The sequence below is a fragment of the Nilaparvata lugens genome, chromosome 1 (assembly GCF_014356525.2).
Source record: "Nilaparvata lugens isolate BPH chromosome 1, ASM1435652v1, whole genome shotgun sequence".
Lineage (NCBI taxonomy): Eukaryota > Metazoa > Arthropoda > Insecta > Hemiptera > Delphacidae > Nilaparvata > Nilaparvata lugens.
Window position 1 is genome coordinate 70,057,969 of NC_052504.1, and position 20,094 is coordinate 70,078,062.

The 20,094-nt window shown below is 33.1% G+C and overlaps 1 protein-coding gene across 2 annotated transcripts in view; it reads left to right on the forward strand.

Annotated features, from left to right (window-relative positions):
• The first annotated feature begins 4,470 nt into the window (after positions 1–4,470).
• Positions 4,471–20,094, forward strand: part of LOC111052641 — a 45,575-nt gene continuing 29,951 nt past the window's right edge. For both annotated transcript variants that reach the window (XM_039441640.1, XM_039441650.1), the window contains exon 1: positions 4,471–4,796. The gene's annotated coding sequence lies outside the window, so the exon portion shown is untranslated. The remainder of the gene's footprint in view (positions 4,797–20,094) is intronic.

The window sequence follows — 20,094 nt, forward strand, 5'->3', positions numbered from 1 at the left end:
TAATAGACAAATCATTTTCAGTTTTGGTACAGAAGTTCAGCAAGGGTCTAGAAATTTTGTCTTGAGAGGACTTCAGAATTACGACAAAAATGGGCGGTTTTCCTTGCGTTCCCTAGCGTTTTCTCACATTTTTATAGGGCATGATTAACTTGTTCACTGAACATAATCACGGAAGCAGTACCCACATGAAGTAAATGCTTGAAACTAAATAAGTCGATTGTATTTTAGTTTCATAAGGGTTTTAGTTTTAAGGGTTTCATAAGCTCAATAGCTCCCTTTAGCTTTTAGTTATCACTAAAACTAGTGATAACTCCTATAATGAACACTTTAAATAGGCCTATTTACTTTTTAGCCTTTTTCATGTTACTACAAACTAAGAGGAATACAGGTTCATTGCTGCCGAAAAATGATAGATGTAGAATAGGAATAGACTCAGTTTGTCTTTCACTGTTCCACTTTGGTGGCATCCGTAAAAACTGACCATTTTTTTGTGTGTGGCGGCTTTCAGTGCAGGCGGAACTCCGGCGATCTGACATTTTGAGGTTTATTTCAATGTGTACGTTCAGTGTACAGTAAACTGTTCCAGTTCCAATCATAAATTGTTCCATCACGTAACTAGTGCAAAATGTTCCCATGGAACGCTATTTCAAAATCGTTGATTCAAGCTTTTGGCACGCAAATATGAAGTTGATTTACACTAAAATGTGTCGTTTACTAGCTGTATGAATGAAGAAAGGCTGTTTTAAAAATTTACAGTCTAGAAAAGTGTGCATTTCTTTCATTCCATCACTCTCAAATTTTCTATAGAGAAAAATTCATTTTATGAATGATTATTAATCATCATATTGTTGGTTATGTATTCTATGGCTATGCTATTGTAAACGAACTATCAGCGCATGTGCAGAGAAGCAAGCAGACTAAAATAATCGACCAATGAGAGCTCAGATAGTTGGAACTGTAACAGGCCAGACAATTTACCACGCTTCAACTGTGGGGCAGGAATTTGGAACTGGTTTCTGGTACAGAATCTGTCAAAACTCTTCCCATGGAATGTGGAGCTTTTTACCTGGTAAATTGTGAATCGGCCAATTTACCACATTCCATGTGTACACAGAACAGGCCCATTGTGTACTTTCTGTGTACAGTAAATTGCTCCAGTTCCAATCGTGAATTGTTCCATCACGTGACTATAGTGAGGTTCACGTTATAATAACAGTGGATAAAGATAGGAGAATAGCAATGCTGATTCTCTGCATTGATTCATTATATTTTTACACAGTTAAAAACATAATATTGACATCGTTGTGGACCTAGAAAAGGATAGTACCACTGGCTTTGTTGAATGATAAACAAGGATAGCAAAACCAAAGTTTATCAAATACTGTCATTATAAAGTGGACCCCACTATGGTGCAAAATGTTCCCATTGAATGCCATTTTAAAATCGTTGGTTCAAGCTTTTGCCACGCACTTATAATTTACACCAAAATGTGTCATTTACTAGCTGCGTGAATGAAGAAATGCTGTTTTACAAACTTACTGTCTAGAAAAGTGTGCTTTTCCTTTATTCCATTACTCTAAAATTTTCTATAGAGAAAAATTCATTTAATGAATGGTTATCAAACATCATATTGTTGGTTAAGTATTCTATGACTATGCTATTGTAAACAAACTATCAATGCATGCACCGAGAAGCAAGCAGACTACAATAATCGACCAATGAGAGCTCAGATAGTTGGAACTGTACCAGGCAAGACAATTTACCACGCTTTGACTGTGGGGCAGGAATTTGGAACTGGAACTGGTTTCTGGTACAGAATCTGTCAAAAATCTTCCCATGGAATGCGGAACTTTCTACCTGGTAAATTGTGAATCGGCCAATTTACCACATTCCACTCCCACTCTTCACTGGGCCCGTTCTGTGTGTTCTGTGTACCGTACATGGAATGTGGTCAACATTTTGAACAGTGGATAGTCACTTTGGAATTCAGTTGCTCAATCCTTTTCGGCTTGATACTATCATTTTTAATTTGAGTTGATCAGAAATATGCATTGTATATAATTTTTATATTTCAGTTTGACTAATCTCTTATTACTGTACAGTCTCGCTTTCATTCATAAACATGATAATCCTGAATAAGTTGATTACCTTAAGGATGTAGTATATCTGACATCGAACAATGTACAATACAACCAATTTTTATTGAATAAATATTATGTTAATCATAGGAATTTCTGCCTGTGATTGAGAAATAGTCATTTTGAGAGCCTTGAAATTCGTAACTAGAAAAAGTTGCTTTATTAGTAGAAATTTTGTTACTTGTAATATTTATTATGGGTACTGTACATTCATTTTTGTGATTAAAGAGATTAACTTCTTTATTCTGAATTACAATAAGGATAAATAGGGAAATAGTGAGATGAGGATAACCCTATAGTCAAATTTACATAGCATCAATTTGAATGCTCTGATTATAATGATTGTAAACGGATCGAACTGCAATTCTGGCTTGGTATTGCCTCTTCATGCTTAGTGAGATAAGAAAGCTTCAGAATGATTATTGTTCTCACTGTATGAGATAATATTGGTAACATTTGTTAATATTTAATCCAAATGAACAACAAATTAATCTACTTCCAGCTTCAGAATTTTCAACTTATTAGGAGTACAGTGTTATCATATAGTACCACAGGTAGGCCTACCCTTGTTCACATGATCTGATGATATTCATTCCATTATAAAGTGTTCAAATTATAAAGAGTAATCAAACAAGAAAAAACACTAAAAAGCTATGAAATTATTTTGAATCTTTATTTTTCACAAAATAAGGATAAGATGAAGGAGTCGGACACATAATATATCATCAAACATCATTGAAAAATATCAATATCTGAAACTAGAGTTATCAAATTGTGATACATCTGACTAGTATTGAGTAGGCACACTTCAAATTAATATAATGGATTCTGTGAGCAGACAACAAAATCCTAATTTTTATCATCAGTGTGGTTAAATAAAAAAAAATTATGAAATTTTTTAGAGTATTGAAAAGTGAAAATCTAAATTGAGCGCATGTCAAAACGATAGAAAAAATTAATTGTATCGAGCATCATAGTGTAGATGAGATGCAATGTAGAAAGCAGTACTATTCTGTTTACTATGGTGAAGGGAGTCTGAATGAATGAATATTGTAGTTCATAATGTAATGAACTGAATGCCATACAATCAATGACAGGTAATCAATGGTTACAGTGATATTTGATTTCCTGTGATTGCCTGCATTTTTCAAATTTGAGGGGGGCTAGGGGGGAGAGCTCCAAGGAGTTTTCTTGGGACTTTTGGGAGAATGACCCTCTGGGAGGGTTCTATCGATGGTGAGAGATTCAGCTTTTATTTAATTTTTGGATCGAAAAAACCTTTATTGACTGGGCTATACGGTAAGCCTAGTTGAAGAGAAAGTTAAAATGCCACATAAATTTTTACCTGACATTTTCAATTATTTTTTTCAATATAAATTTAATCTCACAGCATATGCTAGAAGTTTACAGTCTGCTATTTCACATTAAAAATGTTTATTTGAAAATGTATACAGTCTGATTCCGATCACAGATGAAAATGGTTTGAAACAAACAAACATTTGCTTTGAAATGCATTTTGCACCATGGTGAGGTCCACGTTATAATGACAGTATTTGATCAACTTTGGTTTTGCTATCCTTGTCTATCATTTGACAAAGCCGGTGGTACTATCCTTTTCTAGGTCCACAACGATGTCAATTATGTTTTTGACAGTGTAGAAATATAATTAATTAATTCAGAGAATCGGCATTGCTATTCTTCTATCTTTATTCACTGCCATTATAACGTGGACCTACTTATAATGAATATAGTCACGTGATGGAACAATTTACGATTGGAACTGGAACAATTTACTGAACATAGAATGTTAACAATGACACCTCAGATACACAATTCATTGAAGTATGTGACTAGCAAAGATACAAAGACTTCTTAAGAACTGCTCCTTTCTACTGGAATGATCCACAAAGTAGGAGGAATATATTGATTCTAATATTGAATTTAATGATATATCATCATTGGATAATAATATCTTCATCAAATAGAATGAAGATTGGCTCCAGTTACAGTGCTCGGTAACCATCATCACAAAGAACGTTACATTCAAAGAACTGACTGAATGGAACGGGAAAAACCCGTTGCTAACGCATGCGTGATACGGTGCTGGCTGAGACAGAGAGTGGTTTGTTTTTAATGCTCGTATTGCTGTACCTACATTGACTGTTGCTGGCCGTTACTCTGTTTCTGAGACAAAGAGAAGCTGCTGTCAAACATCTTTCCATGACACTATGTCTCGTCTGTTGTACTCTGTGTTGGATTGGATCTTTTCATGATTATGTCTTGTCTGTTGTACTCTGTGTTGGAACTTCTGTGAAGTACAGACTATCTTGCTTCTACCCTTTTCCAATCTGGATAACTACATACACGTCACATAGTCCAAGTCAAACTTTGCAACTATACAACACTACAACAGCAGAATAAGCAGTGACAGTGAGAGTGTGAATGAGTGAAGGTATTTTCTATTTTATAGAGCAGAGGAACTATAGATAGAATACTTATTATTGAAGTATTGAATATTTGCATTAATATTGCAGTAATCAGTAAAACGAGGAGAATAAAATAAAGCATATTATTAGATATTAGGCCTACATAGGCTAGGTGATTTGGAAGAGATAACTGGACGAATTCTAAAAACTGTTTGTAAAGTTTTATTACTCGGTAAGTATTTACCAGCTCTTTATAACTTTATTTTTTACCATTTTCATTCATTTAAACTTACTGCTAATATGGATAACTTTAAGAACTTCATCCAAGTTTTTGTAGAGGTTTCATTCTGAAGACTACCATTGTTGCATTGTAACTTAGAGAAGATTGATGTAGGCTATGAGCAGTAGCCCAGTTATCCTAAATAAAATTATTTATTAGTATTTAGGTATGGTAATTCTGTAGTTATTATTAGGATGAATTTTAGTTTGCAGTAGTGAGCCTACAATTTTTCTGAAAACAGCGCTTACATCTATATTGGTTGTTGAGCTCAGGTATGATTCCTAGGAGGTTCAGGTAGTTTCCGAACCACCAAAAAGTCCTTGGCTGTGCAACAGGCTAGAAAAACTTTTTACTGGTGATATTTTTCTACGTTTTTTGATTTGTATATTGCTATTAAGTACGGTGTCAAAATAGAAGAGTTGTCTCATTGTGAAGGATACCAATCATTTTTCTCTGGTTAAAGATATCAAACTAGATGATAGACTAATCAGACTAGAATCTGACGATTCCCCGGTCCACAGACTGCGGAGAAGACTGGACAAGTAACAAGTAAGTTAAGTAAGTAAAGATGGTGCTAAAGAAACTTCTTCTTCAGCGACCAGTTCGATAGCAATTTTGTGTGATAATTTATGCTTGTATTGTTTCAATTTGCTATCTATACATCATTATTCCATTCATGCATAAAAAAATCTCAAAGCTGTGTCAATAACATAAAAACACTAAACTTCAAAAGGTGAAGCTCTCTTCTTCTTCAATAATTAGATGATTACCTTATGATGATATCATCATACGTTTAAATAGAATTGCCAAGGCTGTAATGTCTTATCCTGCAATTTATTATGATAGGCCTACCATTAGAATCTGTAAAGTATACAATCAAGTTCAATATGAACTTACCTACATTTAACTCATAGTGGAACAAAAGTAGAATTGGGTATCATTGCATAGTCCTAATTTAAAGAAACATACAGATAAGCTTCGACTAATATTTTTACAGCATCAAAATCAAAGAATAGAACTGAACCACACAAAAATGATTATTTCCTCTTTTGCTGGACATCTTTAACATAAGTTTATCTTTAACCTAGACTTTTCCCAACCAGTTTGACTTTTCAAGTATTCGATGTTCTCACAATTAGACAAATATATATTTTGAGTGTATTAAAATTTATTATTAAGCATAAAACTGATTTCCCTTTTACAAATAACTCTGCTAAAAGACTATACAAGTGTAAGTGTAGTAAGTCCTACAGCAAATAAATATTTAATTTTCAATACCATCAGAAGACAACATATATACATGAGCAGTGAAATTATTAATACAATCCCCGAACAGTATATTGAATGTGCGAAAATAACTAAATACTGAAACAGGATATTAACACCTGGATCAAATGCAATAAATTACTTCTTCTATCTATGAGATGTTTCACGAAGAGTACTCTTCTGACTTGTGTGCTTGCTTACGCTGCAATCCTTTGTAATTCATCTATAGTTTGTGTAAAATAAGTTGAGACTTGGCCCTCCATCCGGAGAAATTACAGGGTTTCCAAATAATAAAAAATTACAACTTTCTCGAATTTCCAATTCAACGTCAGAATTGGATGTAGAATATCATCCCCGATATCCTAGTAGTACTAAAAAAGCTTCAGGGTTGAAGGATTAAAAGGAAATTTAACTTTTATGATGAAATTGGAAACATCGCGAAGATTTGTTTTTCTTTTGAATATCATTTCTCTCAGAATCATCGGGAGTCGTAATGCGTAATAATTTTATACCAAATTAACGGGGAAAATGTGTCCTTTCTATTGGTGTCTGGATCATTTTTATCCGACCTATTGATATTTTTCAATTAATCATTATGTTAGTCAATGTCCAGACATTTCGAACAGAAAACATGATATTTTTGACATGCTGGAAACTTTCTTGTTTCATGAGATAAGTAGATGGTGAAAGCGAGAAAGTTTCACAGAAATTATTTTTCCAATTGTCAAACGTAAACGCTCTAAAGAGCGTATTTTGGCCTCTTAGGAGTTTCAAAGTCAAGGATAGCGGCTGAATGGTGAGCCACCATATGCTATCAATAACTGGGATCAATAAAAACAAAATACAGAACGATTGAAAAATTCAGCAACTGCAAGCCACATGATTATAAATAGTGAAAATGACAACCTCGCCTCGAATAATCCAAGCAGTGTTTCATTACAGCCTTTCTAGAGGCAATCAGCTGCTTCCGTTTGAAATAATTCAGTCAAATATCTTGTAAATTGCCAGCCTTCAGCATACAATTTGGTACGCAATGCATACCATGCAGACGGTCTCCTAACTTTAAAATATTCCTTGGAGACCAAAATACGATCTTTATCGACTACTTTTGACAGTTGGAAGAATAATTTCAAATATTTCTGAGAAGCTTTCTCGCTTTCACCAACTACTTATCTTTTGAAACAAAAAAGTTTCCAGCATGTCGAAAATTTCATGTTTTCTGCTCGAAATGTCTTGACGTTTACTAACGTAATCATTAATTAAAAAATAACCATAGGTCGGATAGAAATGATCCAGACACCAATAGAAAGGACACATTCTCCCCGTTAATTTGATATAAAATTATTACGCATTACGATGCCCCATGATTCTGAGAGAAGTGATATTCAAAAGAAAAACAAATCTTCGCAACGTTTCCAAATTTATCATAAAAGTTAAATTTCCTTTTAATCCTTCAACCCTGAAGCTTTTTAGTACTACTAGGATATCGGGGATGATATTCTACATCCAATTCTGACGTTGAATTGAAAATTTGAGAAAGTTGCAATTTTTTACGATTTGGTAACTCTGTCATTTATTCGGATGGAGGGCCAAGTCTCAACTTATTTTACACAAACTATAGTCCTTCAAATCTTTTTCAACACCTGGTCCTATCGCTTTTTCCATCCTTTCTCTTATTATTCTTCCCCCATCCCATCCTTGCATTTCTACAGTCTATTTACTTTTCCTGATACCTTTTTCACCTTCTCAAGGATTGAAGGTTTTCCTAGTAGATGGATATCCATAGTCGGAAAATCCTTCAATCTTCCACCTTTTTTTTGCATCACTTTATTTTTATTTTGTTTTAATGTGTAATGTTGTTGTCGTTTGCATGTATTTTTTTTGTTAATCTCTGTATCAAACTTGTATGTGTGTGTAAAAAATAAATTGAAATTGAAGTATGAGTACCGTATATCCACACAGTGGTTCGATTTGAACATGACAGCTGTCATAGACCTTATGGTAGAAGGGATATTGGCAGACCTCTAAAAAGAAGGTAGGATAGTTATATCCTTTGAAACCAGAACAGGTGTGTACGTCCAATCCTGGAAAGAAGAAGAGAACTTCACCTTTTGAAGTTTAGTGTTTTTATGTTATTGACGCAGCTTTGAGGTTTTGGTTATGCAAGAATGGAATAATGATGTATAGATAGCAAATTGAAACAATACAAGCATAAATTATCACATAAAATATCTATCGAACTGGTCGACAAAGAAGAAGTTTCTTTAGCAGCAATCTAGTTTGACATCATTAACCTTTAACCAGAGAAAAATGATCGGTAACCTTTAACCACAGACAAATAATACAATAAAACTGTATATTTTCTCTAATCTCTCGAAGAGAGAAAAATACCGAACTAGATTTAAAGAACTTTTATTATGCATGGATATTATTTTTAAAAAGCAGTCTATCTCTACACTTAGGCTGATCGGAAAAATAACTTCATGAAATAACTTTTCTATTTTGATAACTTGATAGTATACAAATCGAAAAACTTTGAAAAATATCACCAGTAAAAAGTTTCTCTAGCCTGTTGCACAGCCAAGAGCTTTTTGGTGGTTCGGAAACTACCTGAACGTGCATGAACCTCCTAGGAATCATCCCTGAACTCAACAACCTGAGGTTGTTGAAAATGAGGATAATATCGCAAATTTCTTGATTTTTTGAAACAAACATATCTAACTTCACGATTATATTTTTACAAAATAATTAATTTACCTCACATTAAAGAGGAGATTCTGTTCTTCAAATCAAGACCAAGTACCATTTTTTATCATTCCGGGTTACCGAGATACACAGTTTTGAATATAGAAATTGACCATTTTTCTGTGTATTTAAATAGGGGCTAAAATACACTAAAATGCTATTTTTTTATTTTCCATCAAATTTCAATTATGATACATGATCTTGAACCGCTGTACCGAAATATTCTTAGTACGAAATAGTCTTAGTACGTTACGTCACAGGGCAACGTACGCACGCGTATACACATGCAGTGATATTCTTAGTCACTATGACGTCACCAGAATATTCTTAGGAACTATGACGTCGCACAGAATGCCGAGTATCCATAACCAACAGTAAGATAACCTAAAAGGGAACGTTTATTGCTCGAAGATCCTCTTTTACCCAGAATGGTAGTGCATAACGGAATGGTCCCTTGCAGCCATTTGAAAATATAATGACAACAGGGTCCATCTTGCTATTCGCTACCTATGAAGTATATTAATGTAAGCAAATAAAAGCTCCAAATCAATTCCCCTAATAAAACCAAAGGCATTGCTCAATACATCATATCAAGTGATTATTATGTTTTAACAGTGTTATGAGAGTTATGACATTATATTGAGAGTTATAACACAGTTAAAACTTAATTATCAATCTAATTGAAGAGAAGCTTCAAAATCAGATGAATTTGAAAAGCTAGACCTTGTTGCACAGAAGCCGATTAAATTTAAACCGTGATTAACTTTACAAGAACCAATCAGAGAAAGCCTCTTATAAAAGAAGGCTTCTCTGATAGGTTCTCGTGAAATTAATTATGTTTAAAATGAAAAAATTAAATGAAATTTATAGATTCCTTTTCACAAAAGCATAGCAAATTACTGTTTAAAAATAGGAACTAAGTTGATCACTCTAACCAGTATTCGTGGTAAACTTACAGAAAAAATAAAATAATCATCATTACTAAAAAAATTACATAAATTGCTATAACTTGATTTTAAATTATACAAAATAAAATCCATTGATTTTTGAGTCCAGAATTAATTAAAAATCTCTTGCACTCTGTGACGTCTGCAAACCAATGTGAACAAAAATATACAACCAATACAATTTATCTGGAATATTAAAAAAATGTAGGCTATCATTATTATTTTTATATGAATGTTTTAAAAACCATTACTACTCAACTTTATATCTCTCACATGTGGTATTCACGATTCTAATTATCGAAAAGAGAAAAAATGTATATGTATATAATGCTGAATCTATATATTATTATGTATCTGCTTCTTTATAAACATATTTATACTCATGTCAGTGTTGCATCAAGAAAAAACTAATTCTTGGAAAGGCACCAGCCAAGCTATTAAAAGTTTTAAAAAATCTGGTGTGGCGCACTCACACAACTTTCCTTGCCGTTATGAAAATTGATCAACTAACGCTAGTGTTTACGCGCATCTCAAGTCTACTATTCCAAGATCTGAGCCAGCTGGTGACAGGACAATAACGCTGGAGACACACGAAGTCTGCTATTTCTTTATAGTGAATGTTTTTAAAGAATCAACAGTTTGCAATTGAATAATAACATATTCTCGAATTCCGAGCTTATTTTCAATTTTAGGTGAAAATGTTACTGAACATTAATTGTGCAGTTCTTCATGCTCAATCTTTCCGCTAGAAATGTTTTGTTTAGAATGTATCTGAAGCCTGATAATTGGGAATCTGAAATCGAACTTTGCATAGATGGGGTGGAGCTCCTGAAATTCTTACAGATATGGGACTTATGGCAGTTGATAGAGCTTATCAATGAATATATTAGGTATTAATTTGATCAAAATCGTTTGAGTCGTTTTTGAGAAAATCGCGAAAAACCCTGTTTTTGACAACATTTTCGCCATTTTAGCCGCCATCTTGTATTGCATTTGATCGAAATTGTTCGTGTCGGATCATTATAGTGTAAGGAATTTAAGTTCCAAGTTTCAAGCTACTCCGTTAATTGGGAGATGAAATATCTAATAACATATTTTTAAAATGGCAGATGAAAAATTTCAGAATTATAAGCTGATTAAAAAAATATTCAATCAACTCAATTAGTTAGCCATTAGCCCACACTGTAATCATTATCTTTCTCTCCCTTGATTCTTGATGTATGAATTAAATATAGAATATACGAATTATTGAGAGTTTATGCATGCAAAACTATGAATAATAGAGGTCGAAGATAAGCCAGGGCTTGATTTTACTATTAATCATCAAGGCCAGTTTGAAGTTGGAAGAGCATTTTCCAGAAGTACATCGAAAATTGACTGTTCTGGATGTAGAATCAATAGTTCTACAGTTCCTGATGAGTTATGACATTAGTTCCATGAAAATATTCAGAATAACAGAATTCAAAAAAATAATGCTCTTCCAAGCTTCACAAGATAAGTGTATTTTGGTCAGATGAACACAAAAATATGCTTATAGATCATCGATTATGAAAGTTCCATGAAGAGGAGGTCATCATAGATTCAGAACCAGTAAGTTCTAATGGAAAAAATTGAATACGGAAGTATTTATGGCTTGATTAAACTCGTCAATCGAGTTAATTCACGTTTTCACCAAAAGAATACTGAATTTGAATATTTGAGAGATGAGAACCCCAGTTCTAGGCAGGGGGAATCACCCTGATTACATAACTGTTGAGTTCCAATCGATAGATTCCACAAAAAGTTATTCATAGCCATTTTTGAAACTCGGAAATCGAGATAATTAACATTTTTTAACATAGATTTAACAGGAAAGATCTATTTCAACTTTGCGAATGAATATTATTATAAGAGGAAGTAATATGATTGTAATTCTCTACTCCATCCTTATTATTAGCAAATCATATATGGACGATATTGTATTATGATCTTGAAATATTCACTCAACTTCTTCGAAAAGGAAAGAAGTTCCTTGTATCCATGTGTGTATTGCTGTTTGGCTTTGAAAGCTGCATTCTTGTTCGAATTACATAAATGAGTCGAAAGTGACCTGCTAAGAGGGAAATGGGTCGCCAAAAACATAGGGTGATGTTATCGGAGGTTCAAACGTATTCCATAACAAAACCTTTTCTAGCTGAAACTCTTTTTGGAAGGAACATGAGCTTTTCTCACAAGGGCTTATTGTCTGTCCAGTCTACAATCTGGAAGGTTTTGAAGGAAAGTGTCAAATATTCATAACAATAAGAATATCTACAACAATAGCTGACCCTCACACTATAGTATAGTTTCTTCGGATTCTGAGAGTAGACAGATGGGACTATTGTTTCCCTAGCCAATTTGCAAACATTTTCTTCAACTGTTCCATTGAGAGGGTAGTATTTATTTGTAAGAAGAGGCAACATCAAAGTCGCAGTGATATCAATACATTGAATACTAGAATGGTCTTTTGTAATGAACCAGTGGAGGTATTTATAAACCAATTTACCTCACACCAGATATCAATCTGTAACCGGTTGAGGTGTTCTATAAACCTCTTCACCTCACACCGGATATCAAATTATGTCGCCGAGAATTTCTTGATACCATGACTTAGTTAATCTTCATGGCACAACGTGGAATATTAATTACAAAGAACTAAAATAAAGTTTAGGTCTTCAAGAACTAAGAACTAACTAAAGTTCTTACTTCTTATCCTTACTTCTTTCTTATCTTACTTCTTAGACATGAGGTTCAAAAGACACTCTTGCTTAGAAAGACACTCAGGTTTAGACCTGATACACAAAAAACAACTGCAATAATACCCACTCAATTTCACACTATCACAATTAATTGGCTTCTTATTATATAGAATTCATTTATTAGATTGGCTTCTTAACACTAATTCTATTTCCTATTCAAAGAGCAAAGCGAAGTTCTAGTTTATGGTAGTTTTAAATAATATTTGTGAATGTCATTCTCGTGGATGTCGATTCCAGAGAGCTATAGTGTATTATCTTGAGTCTTCGACCATGTATAAATGGCCCAATACATCCTATACATTGTCGAAATTTAAATCACCACACTTATGATTGCCATCTGTCATGGATCAGTAGCCTCTCCACCATAATTTTGTGTATTGCTAAGTATATTAAAGTATTATCGAGTATTATCAAGTGTAGGCTATTAAAGTTTTATAAAGTGCTCTAAATAATAAGATACTGAAGTATTGAAGTAATGATTTTCGCAATACATCAATATCATTATCAAACTTGCTTTACTCGGTTAACCCCTTACCCCCAACAACAATTAATTCAGAAAAAAAATTAGCTTCTACACACACTCCCCCCATCTTCGTCAGTCATACTACATCACTAGCTTTTTTTGGGACCCCCACACAAGAATTTTATTGATTTAGAGATAACCCAAGAATTTCAAGAACACATAGATGGGGGAGGGGTGTTAGTAACCCAACGAAATTTCAATTGGAGTGAAACCTAAGTATCTCATAGGCCCTATCCAAAACGATTTCAAGTACAAGCTTGGTCAAAAGTATAAACTTCAGTGAATCATCTTGAATGGAAATCGGTATTCAAAAGTCTGTATTCAATACTCTGTATATTGAAAGTCTTAAAAATTTTCTGTATCTTTAAAAGTCTTACTCTCTCATTTAAAAATTGAAGAAAACTTGAAAAGACAAAGATATCAAAATATTGATATTTTAATCTATTGCAGCAGTCATCATAATATGATTATGAATATGAATTTTAATATTATGGGTAAGCTCTAATTATTAATGATAATATTAAAAATCTCTCATATAATTATATTTTAATTAATTATTAACTGAAGAGTTATTGGAGAATTTGGAATAACAAAAGAAATGCAATTGCGAATATTTAATTGCAGAATCATCATGGAACTTCGTGGAGCATATCCTTGGATTATTGTCATAATAATAGATTGCAACATGTGTTTCATTCTATATCATTGAAAGTCTTCTTCCTCTTGATTTTGAGTAAACATTCCAAATCAATAGAATATCATTCAGAGGGACATTGAAAATACTGATGATGATGTAATCTAAGTCGAAATTATGTTCTATCATGTTAGTCTATAATATCTATAGTATCTATTCGCATTCCACATATTGGTTGGTATTTATAATAGCCAAACAACTCAATGTGAAGCATTGAAGCTATTGAAAGGAACAAATTAATAGATTGAAATTATTGTTATGATAACACGGGTGAACGCACCCTCCCCCCACTGAATTAATAAACTCTCCCCCCCATGTAATATGCATCCCCTGGGCACCCTTGAAAATAATAATCATCCATTGTAAAAGAATGGTGTGAATTCAAATACAGTCGCTTCACATTGATTTGAAAGGTTAGTGTGAGGAATTAAAAAATAAGTTGGTTGAGACCCTCAACATGACCCTTAATTTGAAATGAAATATGAAACTAATAATTGCTAATGTGATCAATAAACTAATTAATCAATCTCCAAATAGAAATGTTATATTGTTTAAATTTCACCAGATGATATCAAGTAGAAAAATTGAACTCAACTTCCTATGCATTACTGTATCAACTCGAAATAAGTTGATATTTTCCTTAAAAAAAATTATTTAGCCTTAAAAATCGATTTGATGAATGGTAAGGTGGGGAGAAATGCCATAGTAATCTATTAATTCATCAAATGAATATTGATTGTTTATAGTTCACTTCTAATAGATAATTCCCCTAGAGTAGAAACATAAGAGCTTTTTGAGTACAGCTTTTTTGTGTTACTACAGTAATGATCTGATGTTGAGCCAAGCTATTGCTAGGGAAGAAATCTTGCTGTAGGAATCCATAGGGAAATTATAGTTTAGAGTTTCTATTGTTGGTAACACTGATCACGCGGACTCGCGTGCGTGAGCATTAACTTGTTACTGTGATGGTGTAGAACTGTACAGCGCATGCGCAATGACGTCATTGATGACGTCATTATACTAAGAATATTTTGACCAGTGCGCATGACTACTATATCTATTTCGGCCTTCTGCGCAGAAGGACTCGCCTGCGTGAGCATTAAGTTGTTCCTGTGATGGTGTAGAACTGTACAGCGCATGCGCAATGACGTCATTGATGATGGCATTATACTAAGAATATTTCGACCAGTGCGCAGGCTGCGCAGAAGGCCGAAATAGAAATAGTAGTCATGCGCACTGGTCGAAATATTCTTAGTATAATGCCATCATCAATGATGTCATTGCGCATGCACTGTACAGTTCTACACCATCACAGGAACAACTTAATGCTCACGCACGCGAGTCCGCGTGATCAGTGTTACCAACAATAGAAACTCTAAACTATAATTTCCCTATGGATTCCTAAAGCAAGATTTCTTCCCTAGCAATAGCTTGGCACAACATCAGATCATTACTGTAGTAACTCAGAAAAGCTGTTTTGTGGGAAAACAGCTCTTATGTTTCTACTCTAGGGGAATTATCTATTAGAAGTTAACTATAAACAATCAATATTCATTTGATGAATTAATAGATTACTATGGCATTTCTTCCCACCTTACCATTCATCAAATCGATTTTTAAGGCTAAATATTTTTTTTTAAGGAAAATATCAACTTATTTTGAGTTGATACAGTAATGCATAGGAAGTTGAGTTCAATTTTTCGACTTGATATCATCTGGTGAAATTTAAACAATATAACATTTCTATTTGGAGATTGATTAATTAGTTTATTGATCACATTAGCAATTATTAGTTTTATATTTCATTTAAAATTAAGAGTCAAGTTGAGGGTCTCAACCAACTTATTTTTTCTGTATTAATGTCTATTAAATAATGTGGATGTGACAAAACAAAACTGTGTTTTTCAATCATGGAAAAATTCCACAATATCAATTCTCATTCAACAATTTTTTTTTAAATGGGTCATTCTCACCATTTATTTGATATAACATTCTTACGCTTTACGACACCACATAATTAATTCCGAGAGAAGTGATATTCAAAAGAAAAACAATTCCTCTTTAACTTAAAACTTTTCCTGTTTCTATTTTTATTAAAAAAGTCAAATTTTCTTTTATCCCATCAACCCTGAAACTTTTTTAGCATTACTGAAATATAGGGGATGATATCCTACATCCTATTTTGACATTGAATTAAAAATCTGAGAAAGTTGCAACTTTGGACGATTTGACAACTTGGTAATTTCTCCGGATTGAGGGCCAAATCTCAACTTATTTCACACAGACTACGGGCCTCAGGATTGAAAGGAAAAATAATGGACAATAACGATTATTTGAATTGTCTCTGCTTCGATGAAAAGGAAATACCAATATTATAAGGCTCTACGAAAAAATAACATTTATTATAAATGAACAAATTTTTATTAAACTTTCTTACAACTGCAAACAATAGTCTACTTCTAGGATTGGACTGTTCATTTATTTGTCTATGGTATTACTTTGAATAAAATTATTCCATATACATTTCGTTATTAACATGTATGTATGAAATTAAGGTCAATCGCATTTCCCACATCTTATTAAAGATAATTATCTCTATTTGCTTGCTAGCCATTCTCTCGTTGAAGAAGCATATAAGACCCATGTTTACTGAAACGTTTTTTATGTTGCTAGGAGCAAACCCATTCACGAAGTATTTTGTTATTCTTTACAATGTATACATTGGAGATCGTGTTCTCATTTTGTCGGTTTCCAATAACATTGATGAGATGGTCTTGTCAAGTCTTGTTAATCGATTTAATCTATGAGGATTAAATCCAAGACACCTGATGCTTCGAAACTGTAAATAAAATTTATATAGACTTCTTATAAAAAATATTAAAGAAACTTGTCTAAATTAAGGTATAAACGACAAAAGTATTTTTTCCACATTTTTCATAGTTAAACCGCATTAGAACATGGAACAACAGATTAACATGAAATTTGACAGGAATGTTCTGTTCCTTTTTGAATTATGCGTCAATTATATGTAAGGTTTTTAGAAATGTTGCATTTGAAGGAAATAGAACATAAGAGGGACTATAACTTCAAATTTGATTCATTTAATCCATTTAAAAGTTGAATTACATGATATTTCTATCTTAAATCTGATTATTCATATATGACAGACGTGATAAAAGAGCCAAAATGTTATGAATGTTAGAAATTCCAATTAATACATGTTTTATAAATTGGCGTGTCATCAACTGCTTTATATGTTAACACATCATTATATTTCGAATCCCTTTATATTGTCAGCAATTAGCAGAATTAATATTATTCGTGAGTAATTTTGTCAGTTTGATGTGACGGTTACGAATACAATCATAGATTTTTATTGAAAAGTCCAAATTAATCAATTCTCCCCATCAAACCAATTACTTATGGGGATTGAGGAATTGATAGAAGAAAGGCTCCACTGATATTACTGTAATTTCTACAATAGAAATATACATCAACAACTAAGAACGGTATTATGCGTTCTTGTAGCAACATCCCTATACTTCCCGTGTTGAAATGTGACCTGTTTTAATAATAAAAATCGAGATATTTCCTCCGCGGGCGCTTCTGACGTTTTTTAAATCACCTTCACCTACGTGCTCATAGCAAATAGTATTATTATTAATCAATCAGCTGTCAATTGGATTATTAATTGCATGCAATGATACATTCAATCTATTGATAACTCAGTGTAACTTATAGTCTTCGTATTTTTATACTATCAGAATTTTCTCTACGTTTCTCTGCTTTGAAGCTGGGCTGTTGAGTTGCCACTATTGGAGGAGGCTGTAGTTTATAACTGCGCGAGGTTTAGTACTCCCAAAAGTACAATAATAATTATATTACTAGTATTATTGAACGAGCGTTGGCGAGTTCTCACATAAGTGCTTGAAAAAAATTGTTATGATATATCATTTAGTCAGCTGAAGAATTCATTGCATGCAATTACTACAGTTTCTCTATTCATTCATAACATCAGCTGAGGCTATTTGGAATCTCACACGCGCTAATTATTTCAGCCATGGCCAATCTGTAGTGTACTATAGTTAGGTCCACATTATAATGGCAGTGGATGAAGATAAAAGAATAGCGATGCCGATTCTCCTCATTAATTAATTATTTTTCAAATTCAATTTTTTTTTTCAATTTTTTTTTTTCAATTTTTTTTTTTCAAATTCAAATTTAAATTCAAATTTATTCACACTCATAAATACATATACAGAAACCAAATAGAGTCTAGCTTGACAAATACAACAATAATCCATCTAAAATTTAATAATAGATTGTAAGTAATAGTATATAATATAATAATATATAATATAATATTAATGTGAACAATAACTGCTCACAAAGTGCTTCATGAAGCACTTGTCCGTGAGCAGGAGTTAAACTTTAAAGGATACAGAAGTAACTACAGTAAAAAGACCATACCACACTGAAATTCATATTCAATAATGGATTAGATATTAGCACCATGTGTTTCTCAGCTTACTACTTTGAATAAGTCTTCTACTTCTAATGGTGAATGAAGCCATAGCCAACTCTTCGTTTGTTTTAGGAATTCCTTGAGATTCTGTAGCTTTCTAATCTCATCTGGGAGAATATTGAAGAATTTAGGTCCAAGGAATAAAAAGCATCTCTGGAAGGTAGTGCTGTTTGGTTTGGGGAGTCTGATTAGCATCCTTGTAGTTTGCCTAGTTATCTGCTGATTTTGTTCAAGATTCCCCATTCGATTCCTATCCCCACTCATTTTATAAAACAAAGATAAAACTTTCAGTACATACATGTATCTGAAAGGTAGAATTCCAAAAAACCTGAATATTGGGAAAGTATGCGTTCGTCTATTAGCTCCAAACATTATTCTAACAATTGATTTTTGTAGGACTATAAGATTTTTAAAATGAGACATGAAGGTATTTTATATTTCTAAACTGTCGAAAACATGATTGGCATCGTTGTGGACCTAGAAAAGGATAGTACCAAACAGGGGTGCCCAGCCCCCCCAAGGCCAATGGCGCATGCCCCCCCCAATTCAAGTGTAATGCCCCCCTCCCCAATCCATGTGTAATGACCCCCCCCCCAAAGTACCCCAACTCCCAACTCTTTAGTTTTTAACATTAGTCAGTGTATGACAATAAAATTCACATCTTAAGGTGCTTACAGATATACGCGCCGCGAACATGAGCAATTCACTTTTAATCAGCTGATGCCAAGCTTTTTATATCTGTATTTTACCGTTTCTGTAAAAATACAGATATAATCAGCTGATTAAAAGTGAATTGCTCATGTTCGCAGCGCGTATATCTGTACGCACCTCTACATTCTAATCTTCCAAAGGACATTATTTACCTTTGGTCTTGTGAGGAATTCTTTCTGTTTTCATAATATTGTAAAAATATATACCATCGTTTCTTATCTCTTTAAAATAGAAATAAAGTATCTTTTTGATATTATTTTTGAGACTAGCAGTGCACCCGTTCTTGTTCAGGAGGACTAGAAAGAACTTCATTACATCAGGAAAAACTACATGACACATATTTTAATAGGATATTAAAAGATAAGTAAGGGAGGCTTTGCTTTTTAAATGTTAAGGTTACTTATAAAAAGTTGAATAATAATATCATTGATAATTCTTTATTGCAAAAGAATATTGCATAGCAATCTTGGTAAACATTCATACAAATTTGGAACGATTTTATTCATACAATATATAATGTCGGCAAGTTTAGGTAGGCTATTCTAAATCCTATACTATTAAACGAGCAATTTCTGTTTAGATGTTTTGATGTTTAAATTTTTAGATGCTTATATGTTTGTATTTCACCGGATCTCAAAAACGGCTCTAACGATTCTCACGAAATTCAGAACATAGTAGGTTTATAATATGAAAATTCGATTACACTAGGTCTCATCCCTGGGGAAACTCGCTGAAGGACATTAAAAGAATTTATTCATCCTTGGAAAAACAGCTGATAATTTCGGCGTCTGTTGATGATGGAAGTGAGTGAGCGAGTGCATGTGTGTGGGACTGAGACAAAATTATGACTCAGCTGTTGAACTTTTGTACATAATTCAATCAGGTACTTAGTGACAGTTGTACAAAAGCCGGTTAAATTTTAATCCTGATTAATTCCAGTAGAACCAATCGGATAAGCTATCTTTTTGAGATTGTCTTCTGTGATTTGGTTCACGTGACATGAATCAGGATTAAAATTTAACATGCTTTTGTGAGAAATTTTTGCATTCCTCTGCGAATTAA